Raw genomic sequence first — 25,061 nt, 5'->3', positions numbered from 1 at the left:
CGATAATATTTTTTCTCCGTTGAATCGTTCGAGAAGACATGTCGTTAGGTACATATTTGATTACGAAATTTTTTAGGTAGGTACCGAGAATTTGACCCCAGACACATTCGCACCACTTGATGCGGTCAAGACCAGAGCCTTAGGTGCGAGTCTGGCCACGGAGTTCTGCTTTAAAAATAATGGATATTTCTTACAGATATCTCCCACGAAATATATGAGACATCTTTAAAAAATCCAAAGAAATTAAAAAATAGAGTGAGCGGTGAAGTTTAGTGGTAGAAAGCATTAGGTTAATTATTTTAGGCAGTACAATTTTCATGAATATCCATGAATATATTAAAACAGACACACGTGCACTCAAAAAAATTAAAAATTAAATATAAGTACTCGTTAATGAATACATATAATATGTGCACAGTAAGTACTTTATTAGAATGTTGAATACAGAAACATTCGAAACCGCTATTAAATATTAAACATTCTGAACTACTGATTCCGGTTTTTAGTAAGGTTTATATATACGTTTGCGTGACTAGCCGTTGATAATTAAATTAATACTTACATTCGTTTCTACTATTTTCTTTTGACGGTTAACATAGAAAGTGAATCGTGCGTTTTAATCGTAGACGCACTTTCTCAATAATTACTATTTAAATTATAAGAATTGTTTTGAAAAACAATCTTTGTTCCACATAGTTTTAAATTAGTTTAAGCATGTAAAGTTTTGTAGTAAAATCGATTAGTCAGGATGCCGACTAATCGATTTCAGTATCGATACAAATTTACTTCTTAACTAGTTGACCCGGCAAACGTTGTTTTGCCATATAAATTATTTCTAGGAAAGATAAATAACCTAGATACCGACTGCAGCGCCATCTGCCGGACTGATCTGTAAATCTAAACCATTCTCGAATCCACCTGAAGGTACACAGAAAATTTCATTAAAATGGGTTCAGTCGTTTAGGAGTTCAGTAACAAACACACGCACGGAATAAAATATATATATATATATAAAGATAAACCTTTCGAATATAAATGTTTTCTAATAATTGAAATATAGCATTGGAACATATATTATATGTAGCTGCGATGGCAGAAGTAAAAATTCCCGCTAAGCGTCCGAAAAGCGCTTATGTCAAGGCAAGATGCTCGTTTTCAATATTCAAGATTAGTTAGTTTTATTTTATCATTCAATTATTTTATTTTAAACGATTGAACAGTTTTTTAAAACAGCGATAAGTTGAGTTAAAGCTGTTCAAATCGATTTTACTAAAAACTAATTTAATATACGTAATAATAATGTATAATACAATGATAAAAATTTTGTACTAATGTAATTAATGTTTATAATACATTTGTTTGAAACATAGGTAAATACAAAATTTCTTTTATATCGCTATTAAATTAAATGTATAAAATCGTCAAAGAACGACTTGACTCTACTTGACTCTATGTCCCAATCATATTTTTTTAAATGGTTCTATACAGTTGAATTTTGTGTCAAATATAAAATTATGATAGTCTTAATAAGTAAATTGCTTTTTTTTGTTACAAACCAATATTTATCTATCTATATATAAAAATGAATTGCTGTTCGTTAGTCTCGCTAAAGCTCGAGAACGGCTGGACTGATTTGACTAATTTTGGTCTTGAATTATTTGTGGAAGTCCAGAGAAGGTTTAAAAGGTAGATAAATACGGAATTAAATAAAAATAACAATTTTGTTTCCCCTTTGATGTGTCCCCCGTCCTTTTGTTTGTCTTAAGTTTATTTTATACAAAAGTTTAGGTCTTTTATTTATCGATTGAGGCACTAAGAAGTCTGCCGGGTCAGCTAGTAGAATATAAAAATCCTTGTTCTGACTCAATTTTTAACTTCATCTTATTTAATCTTAACTCACAGCGTCTTATTTGCCTATATTTTTTGTGCATTTGCTGCGCCTTCACACTTGCACCGCTTTGAAGTATTCCAGCGTACAAATACATAGTCCAGCAACTACTCAATGCCGCGACTACGTGAGCCAGTTCTATTCATTGCGATCACGTACTATATTGTCGACAGCCAGTCGTTTTTGTACTGAGTCCGATTAAAACAGTATTGAAAGGAATGAAGATTGAAAAATGTACGAAGAACGTCCGCGTTGAGAGCATTGACTACGTGTTGTTGACACGTCGTAGGAATAGGCGATACCACAATAATAATAATAATAATAAAGAAGATACTTTTCTGAAATAATAGTGGTAATTAAGAGATTTAATTTTTAAATCAGTTGATAGATATCTAGTAAAATGTACCTACTATGTTTTTAAACATATTCCATAATATAATACAAAGATGAGTTACTAACATCAATAGTAGGTTTTGTATAGTTATCTTCGCATTTATACCCACGTGTGACATCAGAAGTTAAGAGGAATAGACCCCCTTGTGGCACTAGGGGTTTTTTTTTTTTTTTTTTTTCCTACCTATGCTGATAGCCTTGAGAGGCTATTTCAGCTTCACCCTAACGTGTGTAGGTGAGCTCACGGGGCTCAAACCGGAGAGTTGCTAACACTGACCCTAGCAAGAGCAGTGCTTCGCAGAATCTACCACCGGATCGGAAACGCGACCCACTGAGAAGATCCGGCGAGAAACTCAACAAAACTAAGGAATAGACGTTGTTTACGCCGCTATATAGAAATTTATTTACATTATCAGATTATAATTTTTTTCATTAGAAATTTTGTTTACCTAAAATACCGTTTTTCATGTCTATCTTATTAAAATCCGCTAGTATTACTTAAGTCTATGGATATAGGCCTATTTTAAAAATTTAAGATTAAAAAACATAATGATAGAAACATAATGAAATTTTAGGAAATTGTCATAATTATATATTTTGAAAAACTTTTAAACAGTTTAACGTTAAACGTTTTTCAAAATATTTCAAGAATTTTAACAATAATACTTTCAACGAAGATAGAGCACAACAATAGCATCATATTGAATAATTGCGGTTGCAATGAAACTGGTAACTGTGAGTTATTTATGCAATAGCTCTGTAATCAATCGCAGAGTTATTATTATGTAATTAACTATCAGTTGCATCAATCTAATAGATACAAATTAACAGTTTCAATAAGATGTATTAATATACACTTTAAAATTTAGTATTATGACAATTTCGTAACATTTTTGTTGGTAGGATTTAGTCGGTAAAAGGCAGCAGATGAGAAAGGAAGTATGAACCTGCATGTGTTTATATAGGTAGGTACCTACATTACTAGCGGTCGCCCAGTAGTCGAAATTCGACTACAATTCTTAATTTGAATTATAAGTTTCAACATTAATAAGGTTCTATTTTTAAAGACTTGTACTTATATAATCACAGATTTCGCCAAGGCTACCCTAAACATAAATAATATTATAATAAAAACAAACAAAATTAAGTAGTAGTTTTATTTTTCCAACTGAAAAGGCAAAGCCAAACCATACAGCCTATTCTTTTATATATATTTTAAATATGAAAAATGGTAATATGAAACAAATTGAGATGAGACGATATGGGATGAAAGATAATCTCAATAAAATGGTGGTCAATTATTAAGACTTTTTCAGTGGACTTTTTGGAGGATCCCGAGAAGTTACATTCAGCGGCTTTGTTTTATTTTCCCCCCTTTCACAAATAATAAACTGTAATAAGCCACCGTTATTATACATTTAAACCTGAAGAAACACTAAATAGAACAAATCACACAACTTCACTCCTCGCGTTCCCGCCCAAGACCCAAACAAAATTAATTTACTCTTAATTTGACCACAGACTTTAACAATAAACAAAAGAGTATATACCTAGTCTTGCCATAAATACTGAGACAAAGAAAAAAACAAAAATTTCTATTGCAAATAACATTTATTACTTTTACAGTGTGTTAGTTTAATACATAAATATAAAACAATTTAAAGTATAAAAAGCTTATTCGAAGTGGTCTCCATTGGCTGCAATACAGTCCTTTAAACGTTGAGGCCAGTTATCAAGAGAAGCACGCACTCTTTCCATGGGAAAAATGTTCACTGCCAATCGTACGGATTGTTTTAGGGACTCCAAATTATCATGGTGTTTAGAGCAAGCCGTACTCTCTAAAACTGACCATAAATCATAATCCAGCGGATTAAGAACGGGACTAGACGACGGCCAGTCTTCAGCTCTGATGAAGTCCGAAACGTTCGTTTCCAACCAAGACTGCGTAGACCGAGCTTTATGACCTGGCGCCGAGTCTTGCTGGAAGGACCATTTTGATTATTGAACATGGTGTTGTTAAGGGGCTTCACTACCTTCTCAAGAATGGTATCTTGATGCACTTCTGCCGATGTTTTGATACATTTTTCACAAAAGTGTGGCTCAGTCACTGCTTCATAGCTAATACCCCACCAAACCATTACTGAAGTCGGATAGTGCCCACGTTGCACTCTGTCGACTAATTGGGAAGCTTCCTTAGAGCTTTGAGCATAAATACGGTCATTTGGCTTGTTAAAATGTTGCTCAATTGTAAAAATTTCTCATCAGAAAACAAATTTTTTCTATGACCTCCCTTTGCGTACCGCTTCAGACGTTGTTTCGGTTTTACCACCCTATTCTCTTTTAAATTATCAGTTAAGAAATAACCAGTACGTCTCTTATAGGCTGCAAGTCATCTTTTAAAATACGCGACATGGTTCTAGGTTCTAGGTGCTATCTTCATCTCCTGAGATAAAATCTTTTGCTTTCGGACAGGATTTCTTCGAATTCTTTCCCTTACTGCTTTGACCACCTTTTTCGTACGAACACTACGTGGACGGCCAGATCTTTTCTGTCACAAACAAAGGAAATCTCATTGCACCTATTAATAGCCCGGTACACAAACATTTTACTAATACCAAGTGTATGGAGAGTTTTAAAAATTGTATTTGGCTCCATACCTACTTTGTGTAATGCAATCACAGCGATTCGGTTCTCTTTATCACCCCACTCCATTTTAATATCGCAAAATATTGTAAAATGTATTGGCGCCAAAATAAGAAAACTCAATGAGCAATCATATAAAAATAACAGATTCCAAATTCAAATGTAATATTTTCTTTATTTTTAATTGTAACAGTATTTATGGCCTGACTAAGTATATGTGTGTGTGTCATGTTTTTTTAATGCTTCAATATATATTTCTTACGCACAATTAAAAAAAAAATAGAAAATTGTAGAAAATGTCCAACAATGGTAGTCCGTTGGAGCAAGGTCTGGCGAATATGGAGGGTGACGAATTGTTTCTAATTGCAGTTCTTGTAGATTTAAAACGGTTTCCCGTGCTGTGTGAGGTCTCGCGTTATTCTGGAGCAATAATGGTGAAGATCGATTCATGAGTCGGGGCCGTTTCACTACAAGTTTTGCTATCATTGTTCTGAGTTCAGCACAGTAGACATCTGCCGTTATTGCTTGACCAGATCGGAGAAAGCTATAGTGAATAACACCGGGCTGAGACTACCAAACAGTTACCATTACCTTTTTATTGGTAAGCTTTGCTTTAGGACAGTATTGCGGCGTTTGACTTGGATCAGCCATTGCATTTTTTGCTTATGGTTACCGTAAATAATCCACTTTTCATCACATGTGACAATTCGATCCAATATTCCTTCATTTCTGTATCGATTCAACAAGGCAACACAAGTTTCAACACGCGTTTCTTTCTGCAGATCAGTCAAATCATGAGGTACCAATTTATCATATTTTATTTTATTTTATTTATTTGACGCAAATGAGTCAATATTGTTGGTTAGGTAACGTTAAGCCACGCCGGTAATTTCTGGGTAGTTTGGCTCGGATCGGCTTCCACCATCTCTTCCAATTCATTGTTATTCACATGTGTGGATTTCCATCACGAAAGAGTTTAAACCAAAATCGCACGATACGTTTATTAGCAGTCCCCTTTCCAAAGGCAACATTGATATTGCAATTTTTTTATTGCCCTTGTAGGCAGACATGCATACGGCCCACCTGGTGGTGAGTGGTTACCGTCACCCATGGACTTCAGCAATACCAGGGGCAGAGCCAAGCCGCTGCCTTCCGCTAGCTGTTTCTGCAACGTTAGTTCCGCGTTGTAACTCGTATTACACGTCCTTACGGATCCATCAGATCCAATAACCTTTGGATTAGATGCCTTCAGCTCTCACACTAGAAGCAGGCTTAGGGACCCCGGTAACCATACTCGTCGAACTCGACAAAGAGTTCGACGTACAACCTAACCCGTGCATTAGCTCGCTGAGTTTCTTGTCGGATCTTCTTAGCGGGTCGCGATTCTGATCCGGTAGTAGATTCATTCGCCAAGCAGTTACTCTTGAGTTATTCGGAGGCGCTCGGGCAGCTTTTAGCAAATATTACCCCTCCTGACTGAGCCTTGTCTCATTCTGGCGAAACTGGAAAGTCCTCCGGGCCACCAGTAATCATTCAATCATAAAAAAAATAACTCGTATTCAAAAATCACTCGAATTTTCGAAGTATCCATCTTTCTTGTCTAAGCTGATAAAAAAAACAACTGAAAGTCGATAATAGAATGTTGTACATTTTTTAAAAGAATAATCTCATAGGTACCATTTGCAAAAAGTTTCATTCAAAACTATGGAGGTTCTATGTCAATTCGAAGTACCTATTACAATAAAACGGCAATTTCATACTTTAACCTAGTTTAACCCCCCTTATCTCATATTAATACTACCTCATAAACTGTCACTTAAATTGCATATTTATTTATTAGGTCTTCTGTATCGCCCATGTTAATATCAGACTTATGGTACGAATGTCAAGTCATTTTCACCTGTCCTGGTAAAACTAGGGAGGCCTCAGGGCCAGAAGTAATCCCGTATTCTTAAAAATAAAGAAACACGTGTGGCACTCGAGGACTACTGCGGTAAAGCTATTGGGTAGCATTTTTTATCAATTTATGCAATTATAATTAGACAATAATAGTTTAATATTAAAACAATAATAAAATAAGACCACGCTATATTTATAAACATTAACAAAAGCAAAACATTAGCTGTCCCCTTCACACTCATAAGCTAGACCGCGCGAGAGAGAGATGGGCAGTCTTTTCATGATGCGCATGCATTGCGACGTCACGCCGCGCGCTTATTCACAAACACTACACAAGCGCAACGTGTGAATGTGTTGAACGCGAGCTACATGGTAGGCGGAGTGGGGGGTGTTAGGTTTTATTTTCGTTACGGAACTTCTTGATTCGGTCGCCGCGCTCAAAGCCCGCGATAAAAGCTATGCAATAGCTTAAAAATAGTTCTTTTAACTTTGGCCACATTATTGATGGCAAAAAAGAGTCACATAGTCATACTTGCTAGTAAGCATGTATAGCCATTTGTAATTTGTGAGAATCGTGCCTATGCAATTAATTTTTTTTTTTTTTTTTTTTATTGCCTTTGTAGGCAGACGAGCATACGGCCCACCTGATGGTAAGTGGTCACCGTCGCTCATGGACGTCAGCAATGCCAGGGGCAGAGCCAAGCCGCTGCCTACCATAAAGAACTCTCCGCAAGCCTCGTTTGAAGAAGGACATGTCATAGCGCTCGGAAAACACCGTGGAGGGGAGTTCATTCCAAAGCCGGATGGTACGTGGCAAAAAAGATCTTTGGAAACGCACTGTCGATGAACGCAGCGGTTCCAGATAATATAGATGAACTCTGCTCCGATGGCGGGAGGTGCGATGATAAAAAGGAGATGAGGGAATCATCTCAAATAATTCCTCAGAGCATTCCCCATGGACCATGCGGTATAAAACACAGAGAGAACCGAAGTCCCTCCGTAGACCCAGAGGTTCCAAGCGATCCGCGAGAGCAGGACTATCGACCATCCGAACAGCCCGTTTCTGTATGGAGTCAAATGGAAGTAGCTGGTATTTGGGAGCCCCGGCCCAGAGGTGAGAGCAGTACTCCACGCGAGGTCGGACCTGCGCTTTATAAAGCGCAAGTCTCTGTCCAGGCGTGAAATACCGCTTCGCTCTGTTGAGAACTCCCAACATTTTATGTATATGATTTAATTTAATGTATTATTTTAATTTAATGTATATGTATATGATTTAATTTAATAATAAAATTAAAATTTAATTTAATTTAATTTAATGTATATGAAATTAATTCTGTAATAACAAAAGAATCTTCCACAGAAGATAACAAAATCATTCATAACGGGTGTAAGTCGTCATACAAATTTATTTAAGCTGTAAGTGAATAGGTTGTTTATTTATTAGATAAAATCTCACACAGGCCAGTTTTAAATTCATTGAAACTTTATATAGGTGAACAAGATAGTGTGGCCTCAGTAGTGACCTTGGCCTTAAATTGTTTATAAAAATGTCTCCCACAATGTTCACGTACGTTTTCTTTGACAGGTGGCTATTATATAATTGCACTTCCTACACGGTTAATGGACGGGGAAATATTTGAGCGGGTGTTTTCTTAGGTTCACATTTCAAGGTTAATTTGAGATATTTTTCAAGATCGAATTGTGGAATCAAAATTCATAATTTAAACAAGTTTTTAAAGTAAAACTCGTTGGTTAATACTGAAGGAAATCGTAAAATGAAACGAAAATGAAGAATTTACTTTTATCTGTGACCCGTGAAAATTATACTAAAAATCTATTAAATATATTCACTGTTTTCACTGGTGTGTATTTTTATTTCATTTACAGACGTTATTGATGTTTTCGATCTTAGTATATTTTCAGAAATGCAAAACAATCCATTTGGTTGTTATTGTTATATAGTTTGTTACCACTGAAGTATAAGTAATATTTGAGACTTGCTTTTGCATTTAAAATAATAATAAGCCGGAAGTCTGTAGTTTGTTAATGGCGTGACATATCTAGTTGCTTTTCGGCTCTGTTATAATACATTTGTGCAAACAATTACACAGTTATCGGTTTTCATACTGAAACAAATTTTATTATCATGATCCATGGTTTGGATTCCTTTTTATTTTCACGGTTGTCTTTTTAATGCGTCACAAAAAAAAAACTACTAAATGGTTTTACATTTATACCTAAGCGTTATACAAAGTCTTATTTGGGATTGTTAGGTTGTATATCATATAAAACCAACAATCTATGCTTTATATCGGCCACAAAACAACTGGCATTAATTTTATAACTTGATCTAATCGACATTGATGGTGGCGAGTTTTTTTTTTGGAAATTTATATTTAGGAGGAAAGTAGAGCGCTATGTAATGTCCTTCTTCAAACGAGGATTGTGGAGAGTATTTAACGGTAGGCTGCGGCTTGGCTCTGTCCCTGGCATTGCTGACGTCCATGAGCAACGGTAACCACTCACCATCAGGTGAACCGAAAGCAAATAAAAAAAAATTGAATCTCATGTGCCAATGCGTATGACGGCATTAGCGTTATGATATGTATTGGCTCTAACGATCGTTTAACCGCACGCGAAACTTGAGATTCGAAGAAAAGGTAGTTTTAAAATGTGTAACGCATTGATGCTGTGAAGAGAAACTTCAATGAATATTGTAAATGTACTAAGTGATAAATAAAATTAAATTTACTCTGGACCCGAATATGGACTTTTGAATTATTTACTGTAATTCAATCGTAAATTTAAGATCTTCTTATTCTCGAAAATATCTCAGGATATTTTCTTGATTTTACATAAAGTTATTGAGCTTAAAATTAATTAACGTATTTATGTTAACCGTATAAAAAAGGGTGACCTTTAAATCGACGGTCATTTAAAAAAATCAGGCCCCGGTCATAAAATTATTTCCGATATGATTTTATTCTCGAAATGATTTTTAATTAAACGTCAGCCGCAGTTTGCTGTGTATTGACATGAAGTTTAAATTGAAATCGGAATAAATTTGTTTTTCACGCTAGATAAGTCACGCAGTACCGAATGCCTTAAATTTGGAATTTATCTATAAACTAATTTTAAATGTATGAAACTGGGTTTTGTTTGGGTATTTATTACCCACCCAAAAGCGGCTGAGCGTATTACAACGAAATTTTAAGATTGTTTATAGTCTACATTACATATGGGAATCTTTTTATTGTTGTAAATAACACGACCTCAACAATACTACGTTTAACTGCTATAATAATAGAGACGGCGTGTTTAAAATGTAGGTTATTGCTGTTGCATGATGCTGGTAGGAAAGAAATCAAATAAAAATAAATGTAAATAGACAAAAATAAAATTAAAGTCGACAATTTTAAGTCAACTACATTTGTACCACCGTTTTATTATTATTTTTAAATATCTTTATTGTGTGACACATAGTCAGAGATATTAGTGAAGGTAGGTACATATTGTCAGATGATGAATAGCAATCAAATTATAAAAATATCGTAGCTTTTAGAGCAATGTTGTCTATAAATACAGTACAATCATACACTTGTATCTAGCAGTACACAGACGGAAGGACACAGGCGGAAGGTAAATCAAAGTAATATTACGATAGTGTTCGGCAATGTTTAAATGATGCAATAAGTTTAATTGTCATCGAGTTGACTATGTCACGCGCGCCCTTTAAAACACGCGGCACTGTTTTGAAACAGAACATTCATCTAAGTTTCCATGTTAATATTGACAGATAATATCCTTTTAGTCCGTTTTCTGTTAGTAGGGTTTAATATTGTAAGCTCTAACGTGTCAGAACTACCAATATTTGTATGTCCGTCGCGAATTAGTCATATGTTCCAGTTTTTTAGATGTTGAACTGTGGTGCAAATGAAAATCCGAAGGATGTTTGTCTCTCAAACCACTTGTGTATTTTTTTAGATTGAGTAAACCGATTTCTTTATCACGTTGTATGGCCGTTTATATCCTGAGGAGCTTCTTTAATATCTTAATTTTTAGTTCTACAATTTATTCATCAATTCAGATATAGATTGATTGAGTTTCTCGATTACTAAACACGTAAAAAAAATAATTATTGCTACTATTTGCTTAAACAAAATTCAACAAGGTTATGATTAAAACTTTTGTCTCAATGTCGCAGTTGTCATGTTGTAATAGATAGGGACTTCGGATACTACAGTAGGCTAGTACCACAGATTAATAAATAGTTACTACGCTAGTATTAATCTCGTCTGATAATCTATAAAAAACCTAGTTCCAGCTTTGTAAACTTATGTATACGTTTGTTTAAGGAAATGGCAGCTATTGCCCTCTTAACCTGGATATTTTATTATTGTCCGAAGATACATTGACATCAGAACCCACGCGACGTGCGACATCAGCGTATGTTATCACGTACTTAATCAAAACCATAGTCAGTACTTAAAATTAAATTATTTTTTGCGAGTAATATTTATTACATTTGAGCTATACTGAATAAATTAAAAATGGAACATTCTAGCATTAATTTAATAAGCATTAAAAAAATTCTATTCTCGTTAGGCTACTGAATTCTGTCCGTGCATTGACTATTGCAAAGATATTTACCACTAAAGAATATGTACATCTAAAACAATAAAAAATTGTTGAAATTGGTAGATTTTTATGTGTGTTTTACCTGTTTTTCGTTTATGGTAATTGACTAATCCTTCCCTGAAGTGTCAATAACAAGTATACCTACATTGTTCTAATTAAATAGAAGGCGTAAACACATAGAAAAATAAGTATATCATATAATGATATATGAAAATGATATATGAAACATATTATGATGCTTATTAACTTTATTGGAAACATTAAAGTCGGAGCACGGCAGGAAAATAAAACACTGAACTATAGCACGGCAGGAAAATGAAACATTGAACTATAGATCTCACAATTTGAACGTTTTTTTGTTGACCATGTTACTTACCACTTTCCTACATAAATCTTTTTAAATGTTTGCCTCCTTCGGAATAGCTACTAAATAATTTGCTAATTTCCAAAAAAACATCTTTCTAATTTTTGTACGAGATACTTTTAGTTAATATTACTTGTTAAATGGAAATTCTAGTTAATGCTAACCAAGCATACGGATTCACTGAAGTTTTTATTTGTTTAGACTTAGACAATCAATTGCACTATTTTGGCAAGGAAGCGCTAATTGTAAATCAAAGTACTTCTTAATTTAGAACATCAAGAATTTTTTTTGTTTTATTTACGGAATATTTATTTAATTATATAATATTTAGTATTTATTTACGGAACTTGTTTAAGAATTTAATATTTAAAATTTTTTTCCGTATTTATTTATGGCTTGAGATGTAAAATTTACAGAGATATCACTTTAGGTTAGAGTTAAAAATTGGTAATACTTTCTAATATCTAATACTAAATTTATTCACTGAAAGATGAAATAAACTACAAAAGCATTAGCTCAGCTCAATAATTATTAAAGAAGCAAATTCATTTTAAAACGGTGGTGGTATAAACTGTTACTGGTGGTAGGACCTCTTATGAGTCCACACGGATAGGTACCACCACGCTGCCTATTTCTGCCGTGAAGCAGTAATGCGTTTCGGTTTGAAGGGTGGGACAGCCGTTATAACTATACTGACACCTTAGAACTTATATCTCAAGATGGGTGGCGCATTAAGTTGTAGATGTCTGTGGACTTCGGTAACCACTTAACACCAGGTGGGCTGTGAGCTCGTCCACCCATCTAAGCGATACAAAAAAAAACGATTCGGGCATCCAATCAACATTATACAGATGACCACTTCACTAAGCATTTTCGTATTTTGTTTTTCTGACATGACGTACAAAAACAACAACCTTGATACATTATCTCGCGAATGATCTAAGATTCACACGGTAGCGAGTACATGCGTATTCGTGGTTCATTCACATTTCGAGGCGAACTCATTTCTTTTGACCGCTAAATCTTATCGTTTTCTGTTGTCAGTTATGTTTTTGTTGAAATATTCTAATGAGGAACTCATATTAGTGTTTTTATTGATGACTTGATATATACCACAATGCTGATGGCAATTAGATTCAAAATAGAACGTATCGTCGCTGTCAAACCAAAATCTGCTATGTGCAAAAACTCTATTTTGAATTAACGAGTAAAAACATTTTCGTATAAAATTTTATATGAAAGTATTTTTTTAAGAGCTATATCAAATGAAAGCTATAGATAAATATTAAAGCTATAGACACATAACAGTTTTTTTTTTACGGTAGATAGGGCTGTGAACTATACGAAAAGGTCAAAAAGTTAAAATCTCAAAAAGTGCACATAGCAGATTTTGGTTTGACAACGACGGTATGATTTTGAGTATACTCCATCGTCATGACTATTTCTCAGCGAAGCCACATGCATTTCGATTTGAAGTAGAAGACAGTGTATCGACATTACAATAAAGTTGAGTCTTATCTTCAGGTCAGAAGGTGGGTGGCGGTATTAGCGTTGGTATTTATGGGCTTAGCGCTAAAATGAGCCTTGAGTTCTTCCATCCATCATTTTATTTTAGTGTTATTAAAGTTTACAAATCGCTTGGCGGCAGAAAGAGATAGAACAATTGCATGAACCCGTACGGATTCAGAATACGTCCTAATACCAAGCTTTGTACTTGACGCTATTTTGGTAGCGCGTAGTTTTTTTTATTGCGTAGATGGATGGACGATCTCACAGCTCACCTGGTGTTAAGTGGTTACTGGAGCCCATAGACATCTACAACGTAAATGCGCCACCCACTTTGAGATATAAGTTCTAACGAATCATTATAGTTACAACGGCTGCCCCACCCATCAAACCGAAACGCATTACTACTTAATGGCCGAAATAGGCCGGGTGGTGGTACCTACCCGTGCGGACTCACAAGAGGTCCAATTACGCAAATTATAATTTTGCCGGTTTGGTTTTTTATTACACGATGTTATTCCTTCGCTGTGGAAGTCAATCGTGAACATTCGTTAAGTACGTATTTCATTAGAAAAGTTGGTAGGTACCCGCCTGCGGGATTCGAACACCAATTCGTCGCAAAACGAATCCACCGGACGTTTCCTCCTTTAGGCCACAACGACTCCAAACAGTCGATATATTGTGGTAATTTCGTTCTTAGAATAATAATTATAATACTAAATTCGTATTGGTACCTACTAGCCTACAGAATTCTAGAGATTTCTCCAATGTATTTGTCAATTATAATAAACTCAAATTTAAATGAGGACAATTTCCCCGGATCAGTAGTCATAATGTGAATTCTAGAAGTTACCTAATTATTTCACAATACGCAAAACACTTGTTTTTATTAGTACTTTACAATTAAAGACAACGTATTTTAGTCGAAGTTTTAAAGTTGTCTCGAAATCTAGACAAATACCTTACAGCAATAAAGGGAATCTTGTAAAACAATTAGACGGCTTCAACCGAAGCAATAATATGTTGTGGAGCGATGTCTTTTAGGGTTGCTAGCATTACGATAAATGTAATTTGTCGGGTCTAAATAGAAGTCCTTGGGTTTACATCGTGAAAAGTTCTAGACGAAATTAATGTACACAATTTAAATAAACCATAGCTTTGTAAATACTTGCACAATTTAATTTAAGAGTCTTTTATTTATTTTTCATGGGATGGTCGTACCAGCGCACAGCTGATCTGGTGTTAAGTGTCAGACGGAGCTCATAGATATCACAGCGTGCATGGCGACGCAAACCTTGAGGAACAAAGGGAGGAGTAGTAGGTATTAAAAGATTGAAGAGATCCGGTAAAAACTTGAAGCGCGTTAATGACATTTACAAGATAAGCAAGCATATACACAAGTTCTAAAGAACAACATTTTTACGGTCGGTCTTTAATGAGTTCTTAATTCAGATTTTTAATATTAGTAGTGTTCCCGCAGTAGTCGAAATTCGACTATAATAAATTGAAATCATAAGTTTCAACATTATAATGGTTCTATTGTCAAAGACTTCATAATCGTCTAATATTACTTCTTTAATCACAGATTTGGCCAAAGCTACACTATAGACAAATAATATTTAACCTATTCTCAATTTGACCACAGACTTTATGCAATAACAAAAGTTTGACAATCAACATTGAGTATATTATATATGTGTGTGTGTCATATAAATGTTTTTTTTATTGATTTAATGTATTTTTTAATCATAATTTAAAAAAAACAATAACATTCTGCACTCCTTCTCTATATTTTCTATAAGTGTGGGAAATTTCACCCTCCTCCGTCCGCGCAATTTTCGTAAAAAGGACTGCAAAGTTCTTGCTTCACGTATTAATATATAGAGATGTCGTTTGAATATGTACAAACTCTAGTATCGTCGAAGATGTACTTGCGATACGAATAGGTCGCTTGTCCTTATTGTGAAGCGAGGCACGACAAATCGACGGATGTACACATTTGATACTGGCTTAAAGGAATCCATTTAAGTTACGATCTTATTGTTACTTATACTATTAATCAAATAAACGGTCTGTTTCAATACAAAATAAAGCATGATTTTTTTTTCTTACTTCGACCATTTGCTACTTAGTAAAAAACGAAATTAAATGGCATGATTTAAAGTGAAATTTATAATGTATTAATATTATAAATGTTGACGTAAGTTTATGCAAAAACTTATTAATAAAATTTGTCGATTTTCCATATGATTTTTATAATTTCATGACCTAAAATAGAAAGTAGTTTCATCAGTAATTAGCTGTTATTTCAATTTGATCAAACTTTATTGAAAAAAAGAACACATTTCCGCAGTCGCTTACTTTTTAAACCTTTTGTAGGTATATTCTGGAAGTATTGGGGTCATAGGCGTTCTAAGTAAATGAACTCTAGCCGTGACTGTACACGATTAGTAGATAATGAAGCGTAAACGTTGACTGTACATGAATGTACTTAGTAGATAGTTTTAGCTGCCCCTAAAAACCGAATTTGTTCCGAATTTTTATACGAAAGTATGATACTTGGTGTTTTCTACCAAAAGTCTGTAAAGCGTTTTATGTTTCGTGTTTTGCGATATTCTAAACATATTAGCTATTAAATATAATATGCTATTATTTAAGGGTTTTTTACCACGATTTCCATTTTAAAAGTCCCGATATTTCGGCGGTGTTGCAAGCGCCCTGATCACGGGAACCGGGAACACACTAAATCTTAAAATAGGGACATGTGTAATGTAGCTGTCAAATATGTAATGTAATGTAGCTGTATTTAATGTAAATAGCCGAGCAATTTTAAAGTAATTAATTTTAAATACATACTTCTTTATCGAACATTATGCTTAGTTGAAAATTGTGTGTTTAATATTTGGAACGAAACATTTCTCTCCCTCTCTGATGTTGTTTTCATTAAACATTATTTTAAAGAAAGTCTCTGGAAATTATAATTTTACTGTCACGTAGCTTTTTTTGTTGACCACTCTAACTATTAAATTAAAACGGAGAAGTCTTCATGAAATTTGTAAGCCGCCATTTTACGTAATAAAAAACGACATCGACCAAACGTACTTGTGGAGACGATTCATTGTGAGTTATTTTTTTGGCAACCGCAGCCGGCGTTTCGAGATAAACTGGTTTTTAAGAGACTTTTCTTTTTCGGCTATGCAAGTCCTCGTTAACTTTAAGTGAAGATTGGACTTTTTAGAGCATTTTGTGTTTTTTTTTTCAAATTGCTTACCAAATAAAAAGTAGGGATTAATTTTATTTTAATAGGTTAACTGCTTCACAGTCATTCGAGTGTAAGGATTAGCGAAACCCGCAGTGTGAAAACATCGACCTTTAGACATTAGGTCGATGTCCCAATTTACTGTACTCAATTGTTCCATGGTCCAAATAGAGTGCACTGCTTTACGGTAAAAGTAGGCGGAATAGTGAATCCTACTCGTGCGGGTTAACATCTTACCACCAGTTATTACGCAAAGCTAAATATCTCCATTTTCATTTTATAATTAATAAAATTCGATCGCCTTTATGTTAAATCCAATAATTATGATTAGACTTTGTTGTGTGAAAACAATTAAGTCGGAACGGCTTCGGCGGCTCGTATTAAACGTGCAAATTGGATTGGACTAGATCGTGTATGTTTGGTGTTGACGGACATCGTTCTAAACACTAAACATATCTTTTGAATATCCGGCAATGGACAACGACAGGACAGTGCGAGTTTGGTTATTTTTTTACTTTTTGACGGTCGGTCGAGTCCTCAGCTAAAATGGATGCTACAAATTTTCGGTGGTCCTAAACGTGCCTTGAAACAGCGAGAGCATTTATAACGTGCATCTTACTTGGTTCACGTAAATTCTTTGTTAACTCATCCATTATGATCTTATCGAGTCTGATGGTTCTGCTGTAGAATAAGGCACTGTCAGTTTGGTTGGCGATGTCTTTGTTACGGATGAAACCAATGAAAAACTCCAAGATACAGCTACATTTTTCAATGTTCAGATAACAAAGTGTTTGCCGAAAGTGGAAATCCAACGATCATTGGCCTACTAGTCAGAAGTGGTAACTACTAAAAGCTTGAAAACCTTGAGAAATGTTGACAACGAGGTACCGTGAGCCCGAAGAGCAAGGTACCCACAAAAATCCACCTAATGAAACGAATGTACATTTATATGTATTTATAAGATGATATTCGTTTACATAAATACAAGTTAAAATTTGTAAAAATGAGCTTATTTCTACACTTCAAGAATCCAATCCAAATGTATTAAAATTCAATTGCAAGAGACATTTCAAACTGTCCACAGAAAGGACGTAGCGGGACGTAACTTAATTTCAATTCATAAACTGTCTAAATGCTATGAATGACTATTCGTTAAAGTTCCTCCGCGATCAGCATTCGCTCGTGCTATTTACAAGCTCGTATCGTGCTCAACGCAATTATCAACGGATCTGGTTTGTGCCCTTGCATGACATCATGCCACCGTCAAATCGCTTAGCGTCTAATGAGTGAGTGATAAGAATAAACTTGTATGCGTCAACTGGTTTGAGTTCGATATTTTCGTAGTTTGATGCTCTACTTCTAACATAGCTTTCGCTACTTCGAACACCTGATAAGAATAACTATTTGGGCAGATGTTGAATACCGGTGCGAATAGCAAACAGCACACCTCGAATGCTTGAGATCGTTAATGTTAAGAGAAAAGATTTGAAAAAAGGTGTATGGGTAAATTAGTCCTTATGTATAAGGCGCAATAATATGGTGGTAGGATTGGATTCAGTTTAGGATTAAGTCCTGTTACTATGATTCGGTCAGACGGCTGTCAAATAATAGACAATAGAATGGAAGAGTCTTCATCTTTTGTTCTCTGTAAGTTTTGATTATTACTTATATAGCACCAAATGTGTTTTGAAACTGTACATGACCAAAACCTGCCAATTAATTTGTTTTTGTTACTTTATAATATAAACACTTAGTTAAATGTCTGGTTCAAAATTGTATTCAATGACACATGCTGCTTTACTAAGTCACTAAGTAATCCATAAGAACGTGTTCTTGACAGAAATAACTTTACGATAGAATTAGTCTATTTAAAAAACAATTATGAAGTAAATTATTGCGACCGACATCGACCTAAAGATTAGTTCTGTTAACGATAAACAATGCAATGAAACATCATGTTCAAATTAATCTCATAGAAATCGAGCAATCACTAAATCAGAAGCGGATAAAGTGAAAGACTTAATACTGTGTTATTTGAGCGCGGTAAGCAACATATTTCATGTTGGCTTTCAGGCGATACAATCAATTTTCATGATGAACACCGCTTGCACATGCCGCGTTCCGCATTACTTCATTGGAAATCGCTGTGCGGAGGCATGCTATCACATAGTTACGTTGACCCGAGAAACAAATGCTATTAGATAAGTTGCAATCGGAAAGAACGTGATCGCAGAGAATTATTTGATTCAACATTTACAAATTAAACTCGATGAAAAAAAACATCATTTGTTTAGATGGAATTCTGTAAATTTGAAACAACTATTGAGCTTGTTCCAATCAAAATATGTTCTAAATTCCTCGGAATATTTGTGCTGTTAGGATTTGGAGCATGGTTAGTAAAACTAACAAATTAATGACAACTATATAACAGCGCGAATTTCACGAAAATAGACAGATAAACATAGACAGATAAACAAATTTAAAGATTTTTTTTAAATAGGTCTTGATGTTAATGTACCAAGCAAATAAATCCATTTATTCAACTAATTATTACTGTAGACATTGTATAATTGAAGGAAATATTAAGCTGAGCTGTTTGTAAATACCAGTCATCAAAACTCGCATAGAAACATCCTTTCATCCAAACACATAATTGAATCCGAAAGGAAAACAAAAACCATTGGGTATTACTGAGTTAATAAACACCTCGACGTGGAAACAGATGGACTCATTCGTTGTATTCACGTAACCATAATTATTTATTACTGCTAGTCAGAACTAAACGGTGACCCACATCAAAGTATATATGGTACCGTTTCTCATTGAATCGTAAGCATTTGTTTTACTGTGCCTGTATTATTGTAGTGCTTTGTTTCTCACTGATCGCGGCCCTATTGATTTATGGTATTTGGGACATTTTGCCGATAAAATCAAACGTAAATCTTCTCCTATATGTTCGTTTTTGATAATACTTCTGAAGGATTTTTATGATATCCGCTATAAATAATAATAATAATAGTATTTTCTCAGGTTTTCGTAGTTTAGGAGTCGTTAATATAATTTAGATTTATTCGGCTTAATCTCAAGTTTATTCTTTCGATTAATTTTCTCGGTAGGAGATGACGATGCGTTTGTCTAAATAAAAACCGTACCAAGAACTAATTACCATTGGATGATTTAAGTATACATACATACGCTTAGTCTGGTAGTGTTATTTTCTCTATTTAATCGTTTGTAGTCTTTTTTTGCGGGCCGGGGGTCGAACCCCCTACGAGGTAGGTCCTCGCGCCGAGGGGTCGCTCGAGGTATGTGGGATTGGAGGGCCCGCAGATGTTGCGAGCGAACCGTTGGCCCAATATCTGGTATTTAAGACCCCACCCGGGCGGGATAAGGGGGCTACCATGATCGATAACTATTATTTTCTTAACGTCGTATCTCGTAAGTAAGAAGTCTTTAAACCAACCAAACACGCGATTTCTAAATTGAACGGTAAACTTTTAAACAATATCGATCACAGCTGTACAAACTGTAACCTTTTTTCTACTGTCAGCATTTCAATAGTAAAATCCTGAGTTTTCTTTTTCTTCCGATGCGTTTTATCTTGCAAATACGACATTAAGCCGTAAACGGTCATGGATTATATTTCATAAAGGATAATTAATTGCTTAACAGCTAGTTTAATATAAAATATCGGTTATCTTCTTATTTTCCTTCTTCTTTTCCTCATGCTTCACTATGTGGGGTCGGGATGTCCTTATATCATCGTACTGTATAAAGATTTGCCATGAGTTTTACAACCTGCCACCTGCCTGATGTCAAACACTCTATAGGATATAACTCCATATTTCAGTTCCAACGTCTCAAAAAGTAAAACTTTTTTAACTTTTTGTTTTAGTTTCTTTTATTTGCAAATCTTTTACTTCATGGGTTTTTTTCTTTATGATTTGCATTTTATTTTTATAAGCATTTACACTAAAATTAACATTTTCAAATGTTCAAAAATTAAATATCACACTTTATCCGCTTTTCTCTATTTTCATATTAATCAAAATGACAATGCGTTGCTCGATACTAGTAAGCCGGGCGCACTAATCTTTAGGGCACGCCGACGAAAATTTATGTATTAAAATAGAGCAGACATAAAGTATCTACATAGTATATCTATCTACATCACTACATAGTATAAAAGAAAGTCGCTTTCTCTGTCCCTATATCCCTATATATGCTTAAATCTTTAAAACTACGCAACGGATTTTGATGCAGTTTTTTTAATAGATAGAGTGATTGAAGAGGAAGGTTTATATGTATAATAACATCCATTAAATAGTGAAAAAATCAACAATAAATTACTATTTCCGATCCGAAGCGAGTATCTATATAGTTTAATATATTACGTGCCGTTCGAAAAGTATATAGGTCAGGGGAAATTTTAAAATATAGAAAACAGTATCTACTTATGCGTATATTTAAGTGGAGACATTATATTTATTTTAGTACCGTTTTGCCTCTATCTGTCAAACTTTTTGGTTAGTACCCAACGACGATGTGTTGTTACTTTTTATTTTTTAACATTTTTTTTCTACTTTTTATAAGAATAACAAAAGGAAGAGAGAGAAGAGAATATATATCTAAAACTGTATAGAAATGTATCTAAAATGTGTCCAAAAATATATTTGCTGTGAATATGGTAGAATTTTCACCGCTAAGCAAAGACGCCTTGCTAAATACTGTAAATATACTGCTTTTGTTAAGCCAAGTAGGACAAGTAGCCCCTGTACATAAGTTGGACAACCAGCGCATCTGTCTTTATTTGTAATTAAAAAACTTTAATGTATTAAAATTCGTTTCGTAAATTTGCATACAAAATTATTGAATTAAACAGCTGTCGGTGGATGGAATTAATCGCTGCGAAAGAATTTAATTCTTAACTCTGCTCGATCTCTAAACAGGTTTAGAAGCAATTTTATTCAAAATTTCGTCATTTATTTATTTTTGTCGATTACCTATTAAATTTATACTTGTATTTTTCAACATAAAACCATTGTGATAACAAAAAATGTAACAAAAAAAATCTAGTTAGTTTTATTCTTCTAATTCAATTATAAAAGAATAAAAATTACCTAGCAGCTATGTACTATTTCATTGACAGAGTTGGAATGAAGTTGAATAAATCATTTGATCGATATTAACTTTCTTTCATCCACGATGAAGCTACACCCAAACTACATTTAAAACGTAAAGGATTCAAAAAAATAATTAAATGTGTTTTTATGACCAAGAAGACGTTTGTGCGTGGAATTTGATGGAATAAGTGAAACAAAAATAGGACTAATAGATTAACAAGTTGCTTAGTAAGCATCATGGTGTTGAGATAACAGAATTGGTTAAGGCTAGAACATTTCGAGTATGTATAATCTTTTAATTACAACGTAAACGTACTTCGACGTATACTCATATTTGAGTACGACGGGCCCTACATGTCAAAAATGTTTTGTTAATACATTTATGCCTTTGTCTTCGTAGGTACATGTATAACTTTTTTATTATTATCATAAGGATTATCGGTTATCTACACATATTCTGTAAAGCTCTGTTTTTGACAAGTCGCTTTGTACGGACGGACAGTTGAGTAGATATTGAAAGTGTAGTTTTTTTTTATTGCCCTTGTAGACGAGCATACGGCCCACCTGATGGTGAGTGATTACCGTCGCCCATGGACTTCAGCAATGCCAGCTATCACCATTAAAATTGATACGTTGTGTATCATTTACTGTTGTCATTCTTATTTCAATTGGCAAGCAATTTGAAAGACACATAATCATACTATGTAATCAGTGAGTTTCCTTTGGGATATCCCGAAAAATATTATTTGAAAAAAAAAAACAACAAAGACATAACGTAACTTTGGAGCCTTGTGGAAATAAAATTACAACTTTGACGTGGCTTATAGTGGATTTTTTTCCATAATTTCAGCAATGATAAATGATGAAATTGTGTGTAGCGCGATAGTTTTGGAGATTCTGTTAAGAATAATTTTTGTTCCTATGATAAGACTGATAATAACGATGATGATGATGTAACTAATTAAATTATTAGTCATCCGTGACCGTGAACTGTGTTTGTGACGTTCGAAGTTGTAAAATAAAAAATAATAAACGCGAAATGAAACCGTAAAAGTGGTTCTAATTGCGTCCACAACCCGCGCGAATACAATAAAATTACTAAAAGAATGAACTAATTACTGTTCGTTCATATTCGACTATATTGATTTTAGACGGAAAGTCGATTATAGTCGAATCTAAATCCTAAAAACGACTAACTGAAATTAATTTACAAAAAAAACGGATACAAGCTGGACATGTTAACCTGTTAAATGACCACTTCTGAGTCCGCGCGGATAGGTACCACCGCCCTGCCTATGTCTGCCGTGAAGCAGTAATGCGTTTCGGTTTGAAGGGTGGGGTAGCCGTTATATATACTGAGACTTTAGAACTTGTATCTCAAGGTGGGTGGCGCGTCTACGTTGTAGATGTCTATGGGCTTCAGTAACCACTTAACATCAGATGGGCTGTGAGCTCCTCCAACCATCTAAGCAAAAAAAAAAAAAAAAGACAGTCGAATATAATCCTAAAAACGACTAACTGAAATATATTTACAAAAAAAAACGTATACAAGCTGGACATGTTAACATGTTAACAGTACGAATAAAATAAATAAACGTATAAGTACTTTAACAATGTACACAAACCGCAACTAGGCCGTGAGTCGTCCGCATCGTCGAGAAATCGACTCCGCAAACACATTCGATTCCGATGCAAATCCTCGCCCGGTATGCGAGTGAAAATGTTAGTGCACGATGTTTACATAAAACTTTATGATCGGAATACACGCGCGTTGTTGAAACTATGAAAACTCGTTGGCTGAAAATTTTTAAAATGTAATTTAAGAGTTTCTAGCTAAAACGTGAATCGAATTCTCGGAATGTTTGTATTAAACGTGAATAACAAACAGGCTGGATGTGCGTGCATTCATAGATAATCACTTTTTTTATTTGTTATTTATTTAAACACAAAATAGTTTTTCGTTCAAAATAAGAATAACACTTTTGAGTGTTAAAAAATAGTACTTTGTTCCTATCGTTAATATGATAGGTATAATCCAATATCCAATAATTAGATAAAATGTATCAATCAAGTATGTAATATAGGCTGAGTAGAAATAAAACCTATCTGTTATAAATCGTGATTTATTGAAACTGTTCATATTTTATCAAATAAATAAAGGGTGTGGTAATATTAAAAAATAACTATTATATTATAACTAAATGAACAATTATTTATTTGAAAAAAAACAGAAACATTTCATGTTTAATTACACTGAAAAAACATTTTTCCATAAAGTTTGGAAAATAATTTTAAAGGATTATAAACTTGTCTTTATTGAATTTTAGTATTATTGGACAGTTACATTGTAAATATTCAGTTCATATAGTTCAATTTATCAACTTCAAATTGATCGAGTAAAGAGGTTAGGATGTATATAACTTAACAGTTCCAGAAATAGCAGCTCATTATATTTGTCAGAACTGTACAGATTAAGTAATTCAAATGCAATTAGCATGCATAACCAGTAACTACTTACACAATCAAGATTCCAATCGGAGAATCGAACGAATTATTCGATTGAAGCGGAATGATAATCCAATAGCAAATTGTCACAACACTATCCACATCAATTTTCAATTTCCCAAAAATTCAATCCTTTTGCAATTTAAATTTCAATGTGGAATGCCACCGTATTTCGATAGCGCGCGTTATGTTACTCGCGACAACAAAACGTCCATACAACTGTGAGTCTACTTTCGAACTGACTTAAGATTCTCTTCAACCGTGCACCAAGCAATGTATCGAGGAATGCTGCGCTGCCAGTCAGTCGGCTTTGGTTATTTTCTTCGGTGAGGCAGAACTAGCTGACAAGACAAGAAAAACGAGAATCAGCGTGCCTCCAGCTACGTGGTCGACTCCGCGTGCTGTAATATTAAAATAGGACTGAACGATTAGGGGCATCGTTTGTTTAAAAAATGGCGGTCTGCTTTGTGTAAATTTAAATAAATGGTTATGGTTTAGACCTGTATAATTCTATTATGATCTGAATTTGTAATTGATTTTATGTAAATGGTTTCTAGCTTAATTCTCTGAGTATATCTAAGGTTGTCTTAATTGAAATTTAATGATGCGAATTTTTAAAGCGGTTTTTCTTTACTAGATAGTAGAGTTTAGTACATTTTTAAACTAGCAATTACACAGTGAAACACCATAAGGTAAAACTTAATTTTTTTACCGCAACACATTTTTATTTAACAGTTTTAAAATTGTATTATAAAAAAAATATTTTTAAATGAAGAATATTGAATAGTTTGATTTACATTTTAAGCAGACTTTAAATCTCCAAGGTTCATAGCGAGGTCTATA

The 25,061-nt window shown here is 34.1% G+C and overlaps 1 protein-coding gene across 1 annotated transcript in view; it reads right to left on the bottom strand.

Annotated features, from left to right (window-relative positions):
• The window catches only part of LOC149500996 (uncharacterized), a 59,709-nt gene extending 35,068 nt beyond the window's left edge, over nt 1-24,641 (bottom strand). The window contains exon 1 of the mRNA XM_089734863.1: nt 24,232-24,641. The gene's annotated coding sequence lies outside the window, so the exon portion shown is untranslated. The remainder of the gene's footprint in view (nt 1-24,231) is intronic.
• Between the last annotated feature and the right edge of the window lie 420 nt (nt 24,642-25,061).

This window comes from Bombyx mandarina, chromosome 18, assembly GCF_030267445.1.
Source record: "Bombyx mandarina strain Sakado chromosome 18, ASM3026744v2".
In the NCBI taxonomy this organism is placed as follows: domain Eukaryota; kingdom Metazoa; phylum Arthropoda; class Insecta; order Lepidoptera; family Bombycidae; genus Bombyx; species Bombyx mandarina.
This window is presented reverse-complemented; position numbering and strand designations above follow the sequence as displayed.